This window comes from Lissotriton helveticus, chromosome 8 (genome assembly GCF_964261635.1).
Source record: "Lissotriton helveticus chromosome 8, aLisHel1.1, whole genome shotgun sequence".
Classification (NCBI taxonomy): Eukaryota; Metazoa; Chordata; class Amphibia; order Caudata; family Salamandridae; genus Lissotriton; species Lissotriton helveticus.
In genome coordinates, this window is record NC_136069.1 from 248,905,267 (window position 1) to 248,912,309 (window position 7,043).

General features: G+C 44.5%; 1 pseudogene; it reads right to left on the reverse strand.

Moving 5' to 3' along the window:
* The window catches only part of LOC144773727 (uncharacterized), a 32,631-nt pseudogene extending 31,910 nt beyond the window's left edge, over positions 1–721 (reverse strand).
* Between the last annotated feature and the right edge of the window lie 6,322 nt (positions 722–7,043).

The following is a 7,043-nucleotide window of genomic DNA, read 5'->3' on the forward strand; positions in this document are numbered from 1 at the left end:
CACAAAGCTGTCTCCACCCTCCTGTAGAGTGTCTGGAGCCAGGTCAGGGAAAGGCAGGGTCTTGTGCACTACAGAGAATTTTCATTAACGTTTGCCTACTTCAAAGACAGATACTGATATAAGTACTGGAGCTGTGACACCATAACTCCAGAACACTTCTGGACTAAAGGAAATTCTGCCAAGAAGAAGAGCTGGATGCTGTAGAAGGGACAGACCACTTTGCTGCTTGCTTTGTTGTGCTGGCCTGCTACTTGCTGGTTCTGTCTTTGGCAGTGAAAGATCTAGACTTTGATTTCTGTATCCCGCCTCCAAGGTTTTCGAAGGGCTCATGTGTGCCTGCCTCCTGTTACAAAGTCTCAGGGCCATCAAATAATTCACCTACCAGTGCTTGGCCTCTTCTGCTGAGAGCCCTTAATTGGCAAGTGGTTCCAAATCCAGTTCCTGGTTTTGTGAAAGTGGAATCTGGTAAATCTGAGAAGAAAGTCCATGCATCGACTCCCAGCAGCTGTTTTTCAGATGCAGCACCGATGCATTGCTGCAGTGCGGCCAAAGAATAGATGAAGCACCTGCTGTGAGGCTGAAAGACCACTGCTGCCAAAAGTCCCAAGCAACATGTCACCGACGTCTTTGGGGCACGCTCCGACTCCTGCTGTGCGGCTGAAGAAATTGATACATCACCTGCTTTGCGGCTGTGAAATTGATGCAGCACCTGTTCCACCATCACGGCATCAACACAGCACACCTGGATTTTCAACGCATCGTCCCTGGGTGCCAAGTTCTTCATCAAAGTTGCCCTGCAATACGGAACCGACGCTGCATGTCCGGATATCGATGCATTACTTCCCCTTACAGTAACCAATGCATCACCTCCCCTCACAGTAAGAAACCAGCACATCATCTCCCCTGCACTGCAGCAAGGAACCAGCGCATAAGCTACCCTGGCAGTATGGAGCCGACACATCACCTCCCCTAGGAGTAAAGAACTGACTCATCGCTTTGCTTTTCTGGCACCTCACCACCCCTGTGCCTGTTTTCATCTTTAGTTTTGATGCATCCCATACACTTTGTGCTAACAGTGATGCATCCATGGATTTTTATGAACTGAACAGTTTTGAACCTATTTAAAAGTGATATCTTTACTTGGGTATGTTGACGTTTTGTCATTTTGGTCTTTTTTTATTCAGATAAATATTGGCTATTTTTCTAAACTGGTATGGTGTCCATTTGCAGTGTTTTCACTGTGATACTGTGTGTGTTTGTACAAATGCTTTACACATTGCCTCAGAAATAAATCTGACTCCTTGTGCTAAGCTACCAAGGAGATGAACAGGGGTTATCTGTGAGTCCCTTACCCTGACAAGAATAAGGCTCTCAACTTGGACAGGGTGCAAACCTCTGCCAATTAGAGACCCACATTTCTATCAACATTTGTATGTATTAGCATGGTCTTTCCTAAATGTCTCCTTACATTTTCCTAAACACTTCTCACTTAACAGTATGTGTTCCCCATTTTCCAGAAACTCCTCTTTGTCCCTCCCACACTTACTGCACAAACATATACCTACCTGTGTGGAGATCTCCTTGACCTGGATCGTTGATTCTCTGAATAGCATTTTATAGAATATAAGTTGTGCTACTTTACATACTACCAAATGCAGCTTCTAAACAGGCACCTAATATTTTGAAAGTAATAAAAATAAAAATATTGCCTTATGAGGGTGGTGTGCACATGCTTGCAAAGAAAATTGGTTTAAAATGGGCCACGGCAAAAATAAATAAAACATTTAATGAAAGCTGAGATTCACCCACCAGCCATGACACAAAGTGAACTACAATTTAGGCCTCTGTGCACATGTACACAAGCAAAATACCATCATTCACAGTGAAGAGAGACAATGGCTGAAGTAGGCAAGGCCGACTGCCCATGCAGTATGCAGTGGCAGGCAGAAGTAAAATGTGACTGATACTTGGACATTCCAATGAACGTTGATGGAAAGCTGTTGCATGTATATGAAAATATGTTTATTTTGTAAATGATGCTAATGAAAAAACAAAGAGTGCAAAAGCAGCAAAAATAACTAAAGAAACAAGTTTGTACATCAAAGAATTGTCTTTAATCCTTGCCACTTTCTAAAAACCCTTGCAGTATCAGTCTCAGCATGACAAATCTGTGTTTGACCGTATCTACTGATCTTCAACCTGCTGGGTTCCTGAAGTAAAACCTGGGCTCCCATCGCTCTCAATGGGTCAATCATCTGTCTAAGCTTCCATTGTCGATCCACCTTTACCTTTGAAAAAGTCCTATCGTCCAAAGAGAGACAATGAGTCAACCGAGTTCAGTGCTGAAGGACGAATCTTCAGATATATCGGCTATCTCAATAACAGGTAACATATTTCACAATAGGCTGGGAGTGAGTCCTGTCAGTTTTAGAAGTATCACCATAGAGCGGGAGTCGGTAAGCGAGTTGATTTGACAATCCAAATTCCAATCCGACAGTCTTGGGAAAATCCTCAAAAAACTGCTGAATGAAAAATTGTGGGGGATCATCACTTCCTATCCCTCAGGGATCCCAAAAACCCAGAGGTTGTTGTGATGTTGGCGATAGTCCAAATCTTGGATCTTAAAATGAACCAGGGTGTGCTGACCCTCATGCTCTCTGATTGTCTTTGAGGAAGCCATACCAACTTCTTCTGAATAAGTCACTAGCTGCTGCAGCCCTAAGACCCGTGAGGTCAGTGCTGAGACTTTCTCTGCTATTTCAGTTAAAGACTGCTGCAGCTGCATATTTTCTGTTCTAAACTGAGAGCACTGTTGCAGTGCCTCAAAATGACGAACCTGCATGAATTGAATGATGGTAGTCAATGAGGGCTCAGAGGTTGCAGAGATTGCAGTGTCCATATTTGCAACAGTTGACCACACAGTCTCACCCACTACTAAACCAGTACAAAATTGAAGGAGCTACTTTTAAAGTCATTGGCTGCCAATGCCTATATGATCATCTGGATCTGCAATGGAAGGGTACCCCTTTTCTTTAGAGCCACCAATGGGATCACCAGTAACTGTATAGGGTGTGTGAGGCATCTCAGAATCTGCACTTCCAGATCTATACCGGATCTATACTCCCCTCTCCTCAAAATGCAGGAAAACAGTCTGAAGCTGGGCAGCCCCTAAATATATTTTAAAGTGTGCGCCTGTTCACCCCTGCATCCCACAAGTGCTGCAAGACATCTAGGTTAATCCTGGCCCTTCCGGTGCCCCAGTATAGTGGTCTAACCAAGCCATCTAGCCTGCAGAAGCATGCCTCCAGTATGCTCATTGGAATATGTTGCAATATATATAGTACTGTAGGTAGTATTATCATTTTACTGATCGCTATATGCTCCATGGATATCGGGAACCTAAACCATCTGTGAATACTATGCTTCAGGTTGGTAAGGATGGTGCCCACATTCAAATCGTACACTTCCCCCATGCTCAATCTCAGGTATATACCTAAGCACTTGACCGGGGTTGTCTGGAGCCTTTTTAGGAATTCCCTCTTCTAGCGCATAATCATTAGTTTTAGGGTTTTAGGGTCTTGCCGCAATCTTGCCACAACTTGCCACAACTTGCCTGGGGGTGCAGAGCTGCCTGAGCCTCGCGTTGGACTTCACTGGTTTCCCTCCCGCCGCCGCTCGAGTCCACCTCGCGGCCGCCGAGCGGAGGGGAACTACATTACCCAGACTGCCCAGCGACCCGGAAGAACATCTCTGGGGTCACCGGAGGCGCTTGAAATTGCCGCCGTCCTCCGCGTCGCGGGACGCGAGCGGGACGCCCGGACGAAGCCCGGACAAAGGGCGGGCCGTCTGAGGCCGTCCGAGGTTGGCCAAGGTTGGGTTGGGCCCGGTTTCTTGCTTGATGCAATATATACTTTGCTGCTGTTTCCAGTACTTTTTGGATATTACTATTTTGCACATTCAATTGTATCTGTTGTGCTTAGAGAAATATGCCTCCGAAAAAGCAAGCTACTCCTAATAACACTATTGACAACTATCTTGTACATGTTGTAGAAAGGATCAACAGTGATAGGAGATCTTCCTTGGGAATAGAATCACCTACCCAATCTCCCCTCATTGATACTGAGTTAGATGATCCTTTTGTGTTTCAGACAAATATTAGCTCAAATGGTGAAATGCTTGATTCTCTTCCTGACACCATCATCATCCAGTCTAGTGGTATTGTCGCTGGTATTGAAGACATTAGTGCTAATGAAGCTTTAATAGAGATATCCACTAGTAATGAGTCCCCTATCTCCCCTGCAGCACCTATTTTAGATCTAAGGATTAACGGGGAAAACCAAAAGGCTACGACAAAACGGGAGGGCTTAAGGTCAGCCAAGAACAAAGTAGCAAACCTTCCGAGGAAATTTTCCGAGGTAGAGGAGGCTGATCTGTCTAGTGAGGCTTATGTTACACTTTTAAATCCTCAATTTAACAAGCTATTGGCAATGATGGATACGAAAATTAAAGGTGTAGTTAAACCTCTGGTCAGTAAAATAGATAAGTTAACCTCTGAGGTTAACCGATTAGAAGGTTTATTAGAAAAAACCCTGGCCGAAGTGGGCAAACTCCCGGAATTTATTATTTTTTTTTTTTCTACGATTGAGTCCACTCTGAGCAAACCAGCCACTGTAGTTAATAGTGGATTTACCCCTACCCCTGTATCAAATCTTCCAATGGCACCCAAGATTAACTTCCCTGGTGATGTTCCTAATGTTCCGATCCCAGTTCCCGCTGTTGTTGACCCAATCACTGAGAAAGGGACGTTTGAGCTTGCAGTTGAAGCTTCCCCATTGGTTCTTGTCCTTGCTAATGTCCCTCCCTTGGCCCAAGGAGAACACGAAATAACATCTTCCTTAATAAATAAATCTTTATCATGGTTGACCAACAACATGGTAATTTCTCCATGGGGAAAGCAGCAACTCTCGGAAGAGCTCGTAAATGCGAGAAGGGTTCAGTGGATTGGGGACAGGGTCAAAAAATTCAAGGGGGAATGTGTTGTCCTTCACTTCTCTGACCCTGGGGTTTTGTCTAATATATTGCCCAACATTTTACCACCACAGCGGAGATCAACTTCAATAGTTCCACTAACTCTGGACTTCTTTTACCCAAGGAAGGGAAGTGGTCCAAATTCAAGTTTTCTGAGAACTAAATGGAACATTGTGACTAAGAGGGGGAGGAAAGATGTTGCCTCGGTGGACTGGGGCCTGGGGTTGGAAAATCGTTTCTCTGCATTATCAAACTTGAATGCTTGTGATTGACAACCACCTATTTGCAACTCTATGCCACTGATTGTCTGTGGTATTACTGATGTGGCCAGCTACTTAACTAAAGATCAAATTAAGGAGTCCTCCTTAGAGGATCCAGTAGGCCCACCCAACGAAAATATTAATTGTAACAATATTGGTGGAAAGAGGATGCATGAGACTATTACTAGCCCTAGTTTTGTCACGATAACTAACACGGGGAGTCTTCTGTCTTGGAATGTGGCTGGACTATGTTCCAAGTTGGATTGTGCTGACTGGTTTGAATTTATTAACAGGTACGATCTTTGCATCTTCCAAGAAACTTGGGCGTGTGACCCTGTTTTTGCTGTGGGGTACATACATTTTTATGTTCCTGCTTCTAAGGGCCCTAAAGGGCGGCCGATGGGGGGTCTTACTATATGGATCAGGCAGTCTTTAAAAACTGTTGTAAAATGTGTGGAGCTTCATCAAAAAGATATCCAGCTCATCAGACTCACTAGCGATCTATCCATCTCTATAGATATTTATAACATCTACGCTAGAGGTGGAAATAAAGGTAAATCTGAGGTTCTTTTGAGTCTCTTTAATTTTTTAGAGATACACTCTGCAGGGAAAAACATCCTAATTGCAGGCGATCTAAATCGCACTTTTGAACCTCTCATCACTGGTGACTCCCCGCTTGGAGTAGAGGAAGATAAGCTATGGGATATCCCCACATTAGACACTCCTCCGATAACTCGTTGGACGGCTGACATACTAGGCTTAAACGCAATGTGCCTGGAATACGGGCTACGAGCCCTGAATGGTCGAACAAAGTAAGATCGCGTCCCTGCCATGACTTTTAACAACGGGCGAAACAAAAGTCGCATTGATTATGTCATCTGCAGCATATCTATATGGACATCTGTTAGAGACATGGTGGTAACAGCAAGGCCAGAAAGCGACCATGACCCTTTATGTGTCTCTCATAACTGGTGGTCGTTCAAAGTAATAGCACCAACCCCATGTGATCAACTTTTGCTCCCGACGATCGTTCCAACTAACGATATGCGCAGGTTAAGGTGGTCAGGTGTTAGGACAGACCAGCAGGTCCTCGAAAAAATTGGAGCTGCGACAGACAAGGCAATTGCGGCTCTGGAGGGCGTAGCTGGGACCTCACAGGGTTATGAGGACATAACTAAAGCACACACGACTCTCTTTAATGAAGTTAAAAGTTACTTCATAAAACCAGTACATAATAAGAAGGTCTGTCCATATAAAGCTGCAAAGTGGTATAATCATGACTGTAGGGCGGCAAGATCTAACCTAGGAGTTGCCATTAAGAGCAACAACCTGGGCGAGATCCGATCTGCTAGGAAGCACTACAAAAATTGTATTGCCAGGGCTAAAAGAGAATGGGACGAATCCCATTGGCAGAAGTTGAAATGTGCAAGTGATCGTAAACACTCTAGATTATTTTGGCACATTGTCAAATGGGGTAACGAAAGGACTCCAGAAGCACCCAATAACAATGTCTCCCATGATGCATGGGTCAAATTTTTTAGTGAACAGTACTCTTCCGGGGCCGAATTCGGTAACGGTCCCTGTCCTACTTATCTTTTCGCTGAGGGTGACACCTTTGCTCAGAGTGAAGTGCTGCTTGCCTTGAAATCCGTTCATAGTGGCCGAGCACCGGGTATTGACAGAGTCCCCGCGGATGTTTTCTTAAATGACACCGATAGATGGAGTAAATACATCTGCTTATTACTAAATCACATT